The sequence below is a fragment of the Lathyrus oleraceus genome, chromosome 2, assembly GCF_024323335.1.
Source record: "Lathyrus oleraceus cultivar Zhongwan6 chromosome 2, CAAS_Psat_ZW6_1.0, whole genome shotgun sequence".
NCBI lineage: Eukaryota > Viridiplantae > Streptophyta > Magnoliopsida > Fabales > Fabaceae > Lathyrus > Lathyrus oleraceus.
Window position 1 is genome coordinate 457,712,290 of NC_066580.1, and position 16,595 is coordinate 457,728,884.

The 16,595-nt window shown below is 34.7% G+C and overlaps 1 long non-coding RNA gene across 1 annotated transcript; it reads right to left on the reverse strand.

Moving 5' to 3' along the window:
• Positions 1-10,039: 10,039 nt before the first annotated feature.
• LOC127120351 (uncharacterized) lies at positions 10,040-12,115 on the reverse strand. The gene is made up of 2 exons (XR_007803184.1): positions 11,984-12,115; positions 10,040-10,431 (listed from the first exon to the last, which is right to left on the reverse strand). It is a non-coding gene; the product is annotated as an uncharacterized LOC127120351 (long non-coding RNA).
• Between the last annotated feature and the right edge of the window lie 4,480 nt (positions 12,116-16,595).

Below are 16,595 nucleotides of genomic sequence, written 5' to 3' on the forward strand. Positions count from 1 at the left end.
GAATGAAAACATCTTTCATATTCAAAACTTAAAACTAACATATCTCAACCAAATCTCAACCAAATTTAAATCTATAACCATCAGAATTCTCAGCATGAGGAGATCTATCTAAACATGGCAATGATTTGAAGAATTAAGAGAGTCGAATTTTGACCAACCTGAAGAACAGTGAACTGATTCAATGGATTCAAGTGCTCTCCAGCTCCAGATTTCCTTCCTCAACCTTGCTATGAAGTCTGGTACACGATTTGATGCTTCAATTGGTCTGGATCTAGCTGAAACTCAAAGCTCCATGTTCATGTGTTCATGCACGATTTGCTTGATTCTTCACCAAAACCTTCAATCCACAGCTTGATCTGCACTCAGTGATGATCAATGAACGCGAATATGCAATAAAATTCAGGTGTTATGTGAAGAATTTTCAAATTTGGATTGAGAGAAATTCTGGAGGGAAAAATGATTCTAGATCTAGAACTTGTTAGCATGAACAATTTTGTTATGATTAAGCCTTTATACCACATGCTAATTACTTTGCTAATGATACTTAGGCTTGGCTAATGAAAGTTTAATGCAAAATGAGGTGTATGACCAAATTGTAAAATTCACCTTATGCATGGCAAAATGGACGTGAACAGTACACATGCATGGCTAAAATGCTCTTAAAATCAACCAAGGAACACAATGGCAATGGAATTAGGTTCATGTGATGCACCAATTTTAAATTCTTCATTTTCCCTCCAAAAAGCACATGCATGGCCAAATGATCATGTGATATTATTTTATGCAATGCAATGATAGATTTGGAAAATATTGGTCATGCGAAGCAATATGCAAAAAGAGTGGCTCAAATTGGAGTTTTGAATCAAAAGTTATGGCACTTTGAAGTTTCATGCACACTTGGTGATCATTTGCTCATAACTTCTTAACCATTCATCAGATGCTCATGATCTTGGACTTTTTGGAAATGGGAGAGAAAGATCTTCAACTTTCATGTTGACCAAAATTTCATTTGAATCTTCTTTGATGTTGGAAAGTCAAGTTGAATGTGGTCCAAAAACTTGCCATTTTTGGAAACTTGAAATTACAGGTCACTTTCCATTTTTGGAAACTTTTGATATGGATTCAAAATCTTCAAGGTATGTGTTTGACATGATGAATAAGCCTCTTTTGGACATGAACGAAGTGTCTCAAACCATTTCTCCATCTCCTAGCCCTCAGTTGACTTTCAGTTGACTTTTATGGGCCTCAGATGACCTGGCAATGCACTGATGACTTTGAGCCTCTAACACTTGGCAAAATTGCTTCAAAATGAACCTTGATTCATATAAGCTCTCTAGAATACTCATGTGGCCTTCAACTCAAGGAAAACCTTGCTCTTTTGCACTGATGAATCTCCTTGATGCCAATGCTTATTGATATGGTGCAATGCAATATGTAATGTTTTATGACCTAAAAAATGAAATGAATGCATGAATGGGGGGGTGCAAATTTGAGGTGTTACACTTGTATGATTCATGTGTTATGAATTATTCTCTATGTCATGCCTTTTGCTACATTCTTTATTGATGGCCTTGATTGGTTTCTTAAGATGTTTAAGCTTGATACATAGTAGTGATTTTTTTCACATGCTTGCTTAGTGCATATTATTAATCCATGATATTTCTTGCATGATACTTGTGCTTATGTTTCAATCCAAGGGAAAGGGATTATAGTTGACTTATTGTCATGTGCATATTCATTAAGTGTGTTTGTAGCTTCCTTTGCCCATCTTATGCCCTTTAGCCCCTTATAAACCTTAGTCCAATCTTAGGATTTTTCAAACTTGAACTTCTTTCATAAAAAACCTTGACTTTAGGTCATTAAATTTTCAAACTTTCTTTCTTCATAAATGCTTAAAAAACACTTAAGCATATCAAACTCTTTCTACAAGACTAAAAAAACACAAATCTCATTCAAAACTTTTGCCACTTTGCTTTTTCACTTTAAACCCTTTCTCAAAAGAGACTAGACATGAATCATCTTTATGGTTGAGATATAAATATACTACCCCATAGTAATGATTGAAATTGATGTTGATTTTTTTCCATATGAAGGAGTTAGTGGTATACGGGTAGATTCTATATCCAAGTTGGAGCCCTTCCTTCATAATGATGCAATGATCCATTTTCTCATATTTGTGGTGTTTTAGATGAGTAATCTCCTTAATATGACAACTTGCCACTTCTTCTAAAATCAACTAAACAAACTCTTTTGTTATTTGTACCTTGAACTACGACATTTTGATCCTTCATTTGTACGTAGGCACAAGACTTTATGTCTTTTCAAATCAAAAAAGCAATAAAACAAACTTCTCTTATCATCTCCCAAATCTTTAGAAAACAACAATAACCAAACATAAATATCTCAAGAGATTCCTATAGGATACTATAGATGATTAGGATGCTAGTACCTACCATTTTTATAACAAACCTCCGGACCTTCAATCTCTTTATTGCACTATTTTGCATTGCATATTTATGGGTTATTTGATCTTTTCCCCTTCCCTTGGATAAATTAAACTTCGGTGATGACATTTTGTTTTGCGAGTCAAGTTAACCTAATAGCTTGGTCTCTGATTCTCACAGCGACAAAAATGGCGACTGTAGCGGTAAATTCATAGGCATCGTAGAAGAGCATTCTTCTGGGCACTCTTTTCTTCTTTTTCTTCTTAAGCTTCTTCTTGTTCATCTTGGGTTTTCTCACCCTTAATACATCCCTTGTAGTGGTCGACCCAACTGGTTAGGGCTCCTCTATGGCTTACTGATTAAGAGGGGGTGTAACCTCCTCTGAAGCGGTGATTGTCGCCTTCTTTGATCGAGAACTCAATTTTTTGAGAAGAGTTGGATGAAAATATGATAAGCATGTCTCTAGTGATGTGCTTTTATAAAGGAAGTTGCGTGTTTTGAACGTTGCAATAAGAAGAAGTAATATTTGCTCACTTAATGCTTGCAATGATGACTTCCAATGGTTGATATTCTTGAAAGACGTGTGACGCCTCGAGAAAATCATAAATTGTTCAACCATTTTAGTCGCTTCTTAGTATTGGAAAGTGTAAAGGTTGTTCACACTATGTTCTTATCAGAACTATCTTTTTCCATATATGTGATAGTCTTACTTAATATTTTTTTACCTGTCTGAACTCATTATTTTTTGTTGATGATAAAAGGGAAAGAAAATTATGAGAATATTTAGGAAGGTTAAAAGTATTTTTTATACTTTTAATTAATCTTGAACCCTAATCACTCAATTTTTTTTTAATATTAATATCTTCTGAATGAATTTAATATCACTAAGCTTAAATGACTAATTTGATTAATAAAGACATAACTTAAGAAAAACTTATAAATCTTACTTTAATGAATTATCAGGATAAAGGGAGAGATTACAAACCTCAGCCTAAGGTCTGTCAAACTTAGAAGGAGCTTACAAACCTCAAACCCTGATGTTAGAATTTGTTGATTAAAATTATAGGATTCAACTAACATAGATAATGAGTTAAGGGGAGCTTACAAACCTCGTCTTAATGGACTATCAACCTTAGGGGGAGCTTACAAACCTCGTCTTAATGTACTATATAAATTAGGGGGAGCTTACAAACCTCAGACTCTGATGTTAGATCGTGTTAATTAAATCATCAACCATTATTCTTAAATATATTTATTTGTCATCATAAAAAATGGGGAGATTGTTAAAACAAGATTTGTTTATGCCCTTAAAAGGTTTTGATGATAACAATGTATTTAAAAAATAATAGGGTTTACTAACATTTTGTTTAAATGGGTGCAGGATCACAAACATAGAAATAATCCTGATTGTTAGCATATGTGGAGAAGTAATTTAAAGTTTGATTCTGATTAACTAGAACCTAAAATATTTTATCGCCTCTAAAGGCATCCGACTCTGTCCTCATCACCCAACTTTTGATGACAGATCAGACTCTGAAAGTGTGGGGAGCAATTAATTCGTACACTGAACCAAAGCAGACGTATCTTATCAAAGCCTCATATTTCTGAACAAAGTCAACTAGGGTTTTTCATTTTGCAAGGCTTAAGAAAAAGAGATATGACATCTTCATTTTGTTCTACCTTTTGGTAGATATCTAGTACGATGAAAGATTCTAAGAGTAATATTATTATTAAGTGGATAAAACTTCAGACTAGATGCAAGTATCCAACATCTCTCTTGACATACTTCTTCACTAAGTTTGCATGTTATGTTCAAACCCTCCAACGATTCTTTTTCAGTCTCTATAAAAGAAAGCTGGAGATTCAAAGGAAGATTACAATATCACAATGCATTGCAAGATCTTTGCCATAACTCTGAGCTTTTATTTTTGTAACTATTATTGTTTAAAGATCATAAGATTTCTTATCTTTGATTATCTTGGAAATCTTATAAAGGTTAAAAACCTTTGTGATTATTGCATAATTGTTATACTTGTGATTATGTATCAAAGTATAGTAGTTACCCTGTTTACTAAACTTTTGTTTAAAGTAGAGGAAGTCTCTTGCCTACGTGCTTGAGCAAGGAAGTCTCTTTCTAGTTTGCTTGAGCAAGAAATTCTCTTGGGTGAGGACTTCAAAAAGGAAATCTCTTTCTAGGTTGATTGAGCAAGAAAGTCTCTTGTTTGAGGACTTGAGCGGAAGTATCTTTATAGGGAGTTTGAGCATTGAAGTCTCTTGAAAGTACGCTTAAACAATTTGTAACTTGTTTGTTTATAGTGAAAACTCTTGTTAAAGCAATGAGACTAGATTACTCTCAGTTGAGGAGATGAACCAGGATAATCTTTGTGTGTTGCTTGCATTTACTTCTGAACTTTATATTTTTGTTGTTGTGTTTAACTCTGATATCAGAGTCTGAATATTGTTCAGAATCTGAACTTACTGGTTCAGAAGGAAAATGGTTATTTTTAAGTATACACAATTCAACCCCTCATTTTTGTGTATTTTTCTCGCCTTCAATCGGTAGATTGATATGTTTTAGAGTTGCCTTTGAGCAATTCTGATAAGTTTTAAAGTTATGTTAAGTTTAAGAGAGAGATTTGTTACCTTAGAGTTGTCAGAGTTATTATTTGAGTAACTCTGATATGTTTTAGAGTTGTGTTGGTATGTCTTGGTGTTAAGGGTTATTACCATATTGATTGTCTGATACAAGTAATAATAATAATGAGTTACTCTATTGATGAATTTAGAGTTAAGTGGACTATTTTGAATCATTTTTAATTGTGTAAGAGTTGTCACTTGAGTACTTTAGAGTACTTTGAAGTACTTTAGAGTCATATTTTATTTATTTTGAGTAACTCTGACATATTTAAAGAGTTGTTTTCGAGTCATTTAGAGTTAAATCTAATGAACTTTATATTATTTAATAATAATAATAATAATAATAATAATAATAATAATAATAATAATAATTTAATATTATAAATTATAATATTTTTAGAATTGAGTTGGAGATATTTATTATTCAGAATTGTCAATATAGTTGTTATAACAATCAATTGAGTTCGTATGAGTTATTTTTATAGGCAAGAGTTGATAGTAGATAATTTTTTAGTACCTTAGAATTATTTTAGAGTTGCATGAATTATTGTAAAGTTGTTTAGAGTTCTCTGAGAACTATTTTGAGTATAATTGTATATTGTTATAATATTTGATGAGTTAAGAGTATAAACTAAATTAATAAAAATACTCTATTAAGATATTTTGAACATGTGTGGTTGACTTTCGAGCTGCTGCGTAATAATACAACTTTAGTCCGTTATTGATCATTTTTGAGTTATAATATAATTATTGAATTTAATTATATGATGATATTGTGTTAATTTATATGAATTGTGATGATGATATGCAAGGCTAACCTTTAGTAAACGCAACAAGTATTGTAGCTCTGGGCCCAAAGTATTTTGGGGCCCACATATATTTTTTAATTACACAACTATATATTTTACACCTATTTTTTTAAAACGGTGTTAAATCATAATGTTTTCAAATTCTATTCTACATCTGCTTGTTAAAAATATGTGTAAAATCATATTTTATTTTCAAAATCTATAATTTTATACCATTTTTTCAAAAATTTGATATAAAATTCATATTTTTTAGATCTATTTTTTAATTAAATCAGGGCCCCCATATTGATTGGGTCGGCCCTGATGATATGTTGTTGTGTGAGCATGAATTATGTTGTTGAACTGTGAGTATATTGTTGTGGGATGATAGTTTGGGAGGGGAATTATTATCGTTGGGTCCATGCATATTTTGTTTATTATCAGGAGGAGACTTTAAACATTATGTTGTTGTTGCATCGACGTATTGTGACATGCATTCATTATGTCGTTGTTGTTGATGAAAGAGACAAGTTGCAATCCGAGCAGGATATATTGGTGACTTGTCCTAAATTTAAGCAGGGTGGATTTGGGGTTTGAGCATGGTGAAACCGGTTCCTGAGTGAACCAATTGATGATGATATGGTACCACATGCATATGAGTCTAGTTGAGGTTGCGAGTCTCATTGTATACTTTAAATAATGAATATGTGATTGTTTTGTGTATAATGATGGATTGGGTGTGAGAATGATTGTTGTTGATGTGTAGATGTTTGAATTCTACCTTGAAACTTATACTGTTAATTTACTGATGTGAATTCTCACCCCCTTTACTTTGATGTTATCCACTGTCATACTCCAAAATTTGTCATACTTTTTTCAATTTTGTATGGCTTATTGCTCATTGCATCTGCATAGTCACACACCCTAATCATCCATCATAACACATTCATTCACAACTGTATTTTCAAATGAGCATCATTGATTCAAAGGTCTTTCTATTTATAATAAAGAGTTATGGATTAGTGACAAATGACTTGGCAAGTCTTTTGGGTTAGGTTTTCTTTTGTGGTGTTCTTGAGAATCAAATCTAGGGCATATTGGTACTACATTGATTAATAATGACCAACTTTCTTGAACTTAAGGCTATGAAACCCTAATTATTGATATTTGGCACCTATGGATCGTGTGGTTCGTATCATGGCATTAGACTTGATTGTGCATTGCAAGTTTACTTGGTCAACCAGGAAAGATTGATTCTTGACTGATTAATCTCTTTATGGGCCTTTTTCAGTACACTAGTCTTTTAGTTGGTTTTGTTTTGATGAATATTCGTTCTGACAAGCATTCTGATATCCTCCTAATGATGGCATCTTTAAGCCCATCCCAGACATTTATTGCAAATACAGCATATACCATTATTATCGGATATAGCCTAACGTACGGTTCCTTCTGATTCAGCCCAACATATGATTCCTTCAACTATTTCAATACGGTCTAGCGTACGACCCATTTGGATCTTCATTCCTCAGATACTACCTAGCGTACGGTGCATTCCGAGGTGTAGTCTAGCGTACGACTACTTTTTGTTAGATACAGCCTAACGTACGGCTCACCCTGCAACTCAGATACGATCTAGCGTACGATCCATTCTGATCTTCATTCCTCAGATACTACCTAGCGTACGGTACATTCTGAAACGTGGTCTAGCGTACGACTACCCTTTCATCCTCATATACAGCCTAATGGACGACTCATTCTGCAACTCAGATACGATCTAGCGTACGATCCATTCTGGTCTTTCATCCCCAGTGAAGTCACCCGCCTAATGGACAACTCATTCTGCTATTCAGATACGATCTAGCGTATGATCCATTCTGATCCTTTATCCCAGCAGGGTGTGACTCATTCGGATCCTTATCTCATCAGGTTCAGCTCACCCTAATATCGCCTAACGGATGACTCACTATACGGTCTAGCGTACGACCCGGTGTGGCACCCATGTCTTCAAATTGGTCTGATGTATGACGCACTCTGAAGCTCTCATCATCAAACTTCCTGGATGACATCTTTAAGCCCATCTCCATCAAGACTAACTTTTAATTAACAAGTGCAAATTTTTGGGGCATTCTAAGTGTTCAATAATCTTCCACCTCCAGACCACGAATGGCGTAAATACCATTCTAACTCTCTCGGTCTAAGAATATTGAACAGGGGCAGCTGTCATACCCCAAAATTTGCCCGTTAATATTACAAGGCATTTTTCAAGGCACTCCAACTTATTTTTCAAGACACTGATCTTAAGGGAGCAAAGGCCCAGCACACAGGTGGCCAAATCCAGAAAATAACTTAAAATGGCTTGCTCGCTAGGCGAGCAAAATTATTCGCCTAGCGAAACCTTCACTGCACCACTCGCCTAGCGAAGCTTGCGAATATCAGAAGTTTTGGGCTTCATTCTGAGCCCATCAGGTCACAAAAATTATTATAAATACCAAAGACCTCATTCAGAAAAAGGGATCCGATCAAGAGAGATAGAAGGATACGGAGAGAAACCCTAGCAAGGAAACCCTAATAGAAGCAACCGAGCAAACCCTGGAGGCTAACCAAGAGAATTCAGAGCAACCCTAAAGGAAACCCTGAAGAAAACTCATCTGCACAAAGGTTACCTCCGCCCAACTCAATCCGGCACCAACCCTAAGAGTGATCTGCCAATTCAACGTTGCAATTCAATTGCAAACAGGTTTGCACTATCACTACCGCTTTATGCTTCCAATTTACATGTGGTATTATGATTGAATTTATAAATATATCTTAGGTTTTGCATGTGGATTTAAATATGTATGGATATCTTGAATGTTAACCATAAAATTTCTGTAATGGATGCCATAGGGTTTGGAGCTTGCTGAAATCGTACTGTTCTTAAATTCAAAACCCGCAGTCGTTCGCTAGCACACCGCTAAGCGAACATGTAGCGAGTGTTCGCCAGGCCCTCGCTAGGCGAGGCAGCAGCGAACATGATAGTCGCTGATTTTTCTGCTCTGATTTTTGCTCATCTGACATGTTTTATTGTAACCATGCATGGTTTACCTGACACTATTACTGTTGTGGTTCCTTTTGTTTGGGGCAACTCTTGATTGCACCCTGATTTGGTATTCTGACCTGTTTGCTGAATTTTGTAAGGGTTCACATATTCCCGGAAAAGGTAGCTTGCTAGGTATTCCACTTTATTTGTGGGATACCCATGTGGAAATTCATCCTAATTACCTAATTGATTATAAAATATTGATTTTGAATACGTGATCTCAGCTCTCTCTTTGTTGCCTTACGGTATTACGGTATTACGGTCATGTCCCGCGAATGTGGGGATACACTTAGCAAAGACCCTTCGATTAAATCATCATGTCCCTATAAGATAAATCATAGTCCCTCGGATGTTGTCTGCGAATATATGATTTTGTCCCTCGATGACCCGTCGCTGTAGCCTACGGTTAAATGATGATCGTCCCTTCGAATGCTAAGGTATCCCTACAAATGTTGCCTTCAATGACCAATCGATGACCCTACGATGTCCCTTAAATCCAAAAGGACAAGACTATTTGCTTCTCAATAGTAAGGACAGTTTTAACTTCATAAGGATAGGAAATACCCATAAAAGACTTTGGGCAGGTACAACTCTTAAATGCTTGCTCACAACTTACAATACTTTTCACACCTCACACTTTGCAAAACATCTATTAGAAAATCACCACTTGGTATACATTCATACTAGAATCATTACCAAGTTATATTTTTCTAAACGGCTTTCAAAATTAAACGAGATAAATTCTTTGTATACATTCGTACAAGAATCATTACAAAGTTAAACTCTCTTTTCAAAACATTTTCTAAACAGCTCTCGCACACTTTTTCGAACAAGAAAAACATAAGTGATCAAGCAATTAAGAGCCCATGGATAACCATGGATACAAAGGGTGCTAACACCTTCCCTTTGTATAATGTACCTCCCGAACCCAAAATCTAATCAAGGTTTTTCCTGTTCTTTTCCGCCTTTCCTTATTGGATAAAAGAAAAGTCGGTGGCGACTCTTGCTATCCGCGACATTTGCTTTCCAAAGCAAAAACACACAAAGTCAGTTCACCGTATGACACATGGTCATTCAAGTTCAATTCAAAGTTCACAAAATGGAGGGAAAACATTTGTATTGCTTTGAAAATAAGTTACGACCATACAATGTTATTTCATGATCAAAGCAATAAAAATACATTACAAACTCCATATTTACAAAGCATCCCTAAAGAAAACCCGAATTTTGACCTAGGTTGACTTTTGGTCAACTGTTGACTTTTTGATCAAACACTTGACCAAAGTCAAATAGACCATCCCATTGCCTACTTTGGTCTTCACCCCCTTGGATTCTCCATTTATGCCATCAAGTCTTTCATCCCATTCAAAAATCTCTTCATGTCCATGATATCTTGCCAAGCCTTGATCATGCCATATCCAAACCTTGATAATATCGTCCACGTCTCATGCACAAGGTTTCACATCAAGTCACATAATCCACCCTATAAAAAAACAACAAACTAATTCATACACAAGTACAAAGTCAAGATCCTTTGAACCTATTTGCATAAAGACGATATATACAAGTTATCATAAACCATCCCATACTTCAAGTTTCACAACAACCCCATACCATTTCACAAAACTTCCTACTAACAATTCATTCCAAAATTTAACTAATCATCCAATTGATATAATACCATAATGTCATGACAACAACTAACTAACCATAGCTAATCTAAACAATGCATTTCCAAATTCACTAACATACCACATAACATGTTCATTGACATTATCTCAATTCAATTCAAACTAATTGACTTCCAAATTATTCAAGTCATACCAACCAAATCATGTTACAACAATCTTTCTCACAAAACCATTTCCACTAACAGCGTCTAATTCAAACTTGCTAACAATTTTTCTCATATGCATTACAACTAATCCTACTATGATAACTTAACTAGTTACTAAGCAATAGTTAGTTTAACCAACATTTCCAAACTGACTGTGACAGTTCTACACATACTTCTTAACTAACTTTTCAAGCATAACGGCTAGTGCTAACCTCACTAGTTGCATCAAACCAAATTAATTTCATAATAGTTCTTAGTCCATTATAACATAACAATTAGTGCCCATTTCACCCATTTACTTGAACATACCTAATCCAACTAGTTTGTAAACATAAGAAGCCCTCTAACTAAACTAAGCCAGTCCCAAATTAGTTAAAGCAATGTTAGCAATTCATTAATTCAGCAACTAACTGTCACAACTTATTCCAACTAACTTATTTCACTGTCATTTAATTAGTTCATTAATTTTGTGCATTTTTTTTCTTCATTGACAACTCAGATAACTACATGTTGCTAGCAACCTAACTGACTGCACTTTAACAAAGTTAACAGAGTAGAAATTCTAACCCCAACTTTCTTCCCTATCCAAATTCATCTCACTGAACTAACTCAACATTAACCTAACTGTCAACAGAGAATGAACTAACTTGACACTAGAACTAACGTTAACTCATTCATTTCAAAAACTAAAAGTTTCCAACACCAAGTTAACCTCAATAACTGAATTCAATTTAACTAACTCTCATCTCAATTAACAGTTCCTAACAGAGTTAATCATTCTAACAAACTCTCATCTCAATCAAACTCAAAGCTAAACCTGCCCTAACTGAATTAATGGAATTGCCTGACTTATCTGATTTAGTTGCAATATCAATCTCTATAAATTCAATTTATATCTTCAATCAGGTGGATCACACTCTAACAATCACAATAATCACCAATCACTCCAGAAGTTCCACTCCCTCTTAATCCAATTCCATAAAGTTTCTGCATAAACTTCACAATTCTCATCACCCTCACCCTATGAACACTCTTTGCAATTCTACAAATCACTCTCATCAATCACTCGATGCTCTCCTCACCCTCACAAGCGCAATCAACAAACACATAGCAATAACTATCAACCTTCATACAGACTAAGTGGTTCAAGAAGAAGAAGATCCCTACACTATTTGAACAAGAAGGATGAAATATTTACCTAAAGAAGAAGAAGAAGGCCTCTGGACTTGCTTTATCAAATGCCAACTTTGAAGAGCCGCCATAGCTACTTGGGCTTATAATTCTCAACCCAAAACCTTTGCCACATGCGCCCCTACTGCACACTACGCCCCCAGCCTCTATTTTTTTTTGTCTCTTTATTTTATTTTATTTTAATAATTTGTTTTCTTGTTTTTTTAATACTTCTTTAGTTGTTAATTCATTTTAATACATTTACTTAATACACATTGTAATACATTTTAATACTTTTTAACACATGTTGTTTTTCTTAAGGAAGAAAAATACTTGGAAAAATAAATAATTGAATTAATCATGCACTTAGATTTTAATTAGAAATTAGGTGTATTTAGTTTTAGAATTTATTTTCAATTAAAATTGATAAGCATGTTAATATTAGATTCAAATTAGCATTTGATTAGCTAGTTTTAATTTTAGAAATGAATATACATGTTAACATTTTAGATCCTTTAGAAATTAGTATTCATGATAATTCCCATTTCTTCATGTACTTAGTCTGTAATTAAAATTCATGTGCTTGTAATTCATAGCTTGATCATATCCCTGATTGATTGAGTTGATCAAAATATTCTTTGATCAACTAATCATTTAAGACATGTTTGTTTCCCTCATTCAGTCAAGTGATCATACGTCTCTTGATCATTTGATAGGATTATACCTCTGTACCTGCACTGCACTGGACCTCAAGTCAAGTTAAGCTTCACCCTTGAGGCTCTAAAGAGTTTGGGCATCGAGACTAGATCGCTTCTCAAGCATAGCAAAAGACTCTTCCACCTCTGCACACACTTATCAGTTATGGTTCGAATTGCGTGCCACGAGTCTTAAGTAGTAGAGAAGGAATGAGATGGAGTATTCATATCCTCATTTTGAATATATTTGGATACGGGATGCTTAACCCAGTTGTTCAAAGTATTCACCTCCAGTCATAGACTTTAGTGTAATTCAAATCGAATAGTTGTCAAGTCTTCTTCCCTACAAACAACACTTCACAATCAAAAGTTTGAAGATAAAGGGACATCAAGACTGGATCAATTCTTCATCATTTAAGCACAACAAAAATATTCTTCTTCAACACTTGACAGTTATTATGAGAACTGTATGCCACGAGCCTTAAGTAGTAGAGAAGGAATGAGAGAGAGTATTCCTATCCTCATTCTGAATATCTTTGGATACAGAATTCGTAACCCAATTGTTCAAAGTATTCACATCCACTCATAGATTTTGGTGCAATTCAAATCAAATAGATGTCAAGTCTTTTTCCTCAACATTTCAACACATCAACATCAACAACACTTGTCTCTTTGGACCAAACATGCACTCTCTTTGACATCCATACATTCATTGGGTTAAGCACACATCTCTAAATTAACACCTTTTATGCATTACCCCATGGTGTCTCATACTCTGGAAACTTTCATGCATTGCCTCATGCATTGCCTTGTGGAGCCTCATGCTATGGCAAAACCCTTTTCTTTTATGTTGCCATGTGGAGCTTCATGCTCTGGCATACCCTTGTGTATTTCCATGTGGAGTTTCATTCTATGGAAACTTTTATTCATTTCCCCGTGGCACTTCATGCTCCGACAACTTTCATGCATTACCCTATAGAGCCTCATGTTCTGGAAACCTTCATATCATTGCCCTATGGAGCCTCATGCTCTAGCAACCCCCTTTGTAGGTCTTGATCCTTGGATCTAGGAAAAATCCTATAATTCTACATAGGTCACGCCATCTATTGGTCTATACCATACACACTCATTGGTTCAGATACACCTATCATACGGTTTCAAACAACACAACCTTTAGTTCAAACAATACTTTCACTACACCTCAACAACTCCTTTCTCACTTCACTACATTTCTTTTATAAATAAAACAACACTTTTCCCAATTTAATCAAGTCCTATTTTCTTTTGTATTCAATTCAAACAACTCTTTCTTTTCCTTTATCATACAAACCTTTTTCAAAACAAATTTAATTTTTTTCTTAAAAGAACTGTTATAATTTATTCTTTAGCAGTCAGACTAAAAGCTTAGAGCATCCAAACAAGGATCAAAATTAGCTAACATCTATACACTTCTAGGATACGATTATAATTATTCCCTAAAAACAACCAACACATATGTATTTTCTACCACGAACTACAAAGCTCTGATTTTCTCATTGCACTATGAGAATACATAGGCACGAGAGCTCGAATCCTTGGCGAGCACACTAATTAATAAACTTATTTTTCCATGTTTTACCTTTCTCAAGTAACCTTTAGATAGTAAAACTCATTCGTGTAAAGAACAATTAAAATGGTTCCCGTTGAGTACAATGGATGTGAGGGGTGCTAATACCTTCCCCTTGCATAACCTACTTACTTACCCTTTTTCTCTTTCCCTTGGGTTTTATCGATATTTTCCCTTTCCTTTTGGAATAAATAAATTTCGGTGACAACTTTGTTGTATCTTCGAGCGTGTGATGCGTTCAAGTATTTTTCGTGGTGCGATAGTCCACCATGGATATATTGCAGATACTCAGGAGTAAAGTTGTTGTTGTGAGTGGAAGATAGCTTTTGAAGTTATTTCCATTTAGTTTTGTTTCTTATTTAGTGGTTATGCTACAATCATGTAACATCGGAGCTGGGACGCTTGTTTTACTTGTTGAATTCGAATTAATATTTGTAGGAGTTTTTATGACGTTATTTTGAAGTCGAGAACAAACATGATTTTTTCGAGTATTTTAATTTGATTTTCCACTGCTATTTGAATAAAGTTGAGATGTTTTGAAGTTAGTAACACTTTAATCGGCGTATGATGCTTGTTATATAAGTTTCGGGAATAGGGTGTTACACATCTCTGGATAAATTATGGCCGTTTTTGGATTTTTAGAGGTCACACCCTATGGGCTGAAAGGATTATACCCCATAATGTTAATGTTGGGTTTGGGTTTTTGGTGGTAATGTGCAAAAAGGATCATTTTTTCCGTCACTGATCGCGACTTTATGAGTCGAATTTGGGGTACAAACTGCAAGTGCACAGTTCTATCGCGTAGTTTTAAAAGATATCGATCCCACAGGGACTTATGAATCGATATACCGTTATCTAAGGTTACTTCGTAAAGCTAAGGCAGATAATACTTTGATTGTTTGGGGGAAAAGCTAAAAACTAAAATAAGATCTAGATTAAATATCAATAAAGCGGATATCGGTATGTAATTCGTCGTAATTAGGGAATCAATTCTTCGTTGGTTTCTTGGTTTTAAAATAAATCTTTTCAGTTGACTCTATTGATTAAAAGTTTTATCTCAAACTCTCGCTCTGTTGAATAAACTATGATTTTATATTAACGTAGCTGTCACTTATAGTTAAGTCAAAAACCACTTTTTGAAAACAATAGAATCCGTAGAAACTCTTTTTAAGAAAACAATAATCGTTTAAACACTCTTATCTCAAACTCTCGCTCTTTTGACTTAGGTTATATAATTAAATTCAAATGCTTAACTCTCGTCCTCACATTCAATCTTTAAAAATACGTTTTGAAAAATGTTAGAATTTAATTAACTCTAAAAATTGCTCTCGCCCTGATATAGAATTAATGTCCAATTTACACTGTCCAGTCAAAACCTCAAACTCTCGCTCTATTGATTTTAACTTCTTTATGTCTTTTACTTTCGTACAAAAACTTTGTTATTAAACCTGTAAATTGAGACCGTAAAAAGAGTGATTTTAATTTTAAACTTAATTAAACCAACTTAGTTTTGATTCCTTCATTCCGCTTACTTTACATACCGATACCTAAATAATTTAGCCAGACATACTAAACAGATCTAAAAAATCAGCATGCATAAACAGATTCATCTCAAGCAAATAATATAAATAAACAGTAAAACAGGGCATATATGAATTCAAACAATAATTAAAGAACCTGAGAAATTAAATAGCAGTCTTGAACACTCCACCACAGGTCGGTTGGATCTGTTCTTGAATTCTTCAATCAGGCAGGAAAATAAAAGCGAAGGAATAAAAAACTAGATTCTAACGTAAGGTTAGATCCGGTAAAAGGTACACAATAGTTTCCGGTGTAGAAACTATTGTGCGAAAAATTAATTAAGTGCTAGAAAAGAAAATAGAATTGCAAAAGAAACAATATAAAAATTGTAAAAGTAGTACTGTAAAAATATGCTTAAGCTGCTGAAAAAAGAAAAATGCGGAAAAGCAAAAACGGCAAAGAAATCTGGAAAAGGCGTGGAACCTCTTCAGGGTTTGCAAAGCTGATATTTATACTGGTACTTTCTGTAACGGTTTCCAAAAGTAGTCCGCGTCAAAAGTCTTCACGTAGCGAATGGTTAGGCGTGCAAATAGGACTCAACGTCTCTGAAGGCAAAAATATAGGGGAATGGTGTGACGTCCGTCACACCATGTGTGACGCTCGTCACAGGAGTGTGCAAGGCGTGACGCTCGTCACAGCCCTTGTGACGCTCGTCACAGCCCTTGTGACGCTCGTCACAGGCACAACGCCTGTGCCTTTTGGGCTGGGCTTTGGCTTTTGATATTTGCTTCTTTTCATTCCTTTTTGCACCTCCTTTT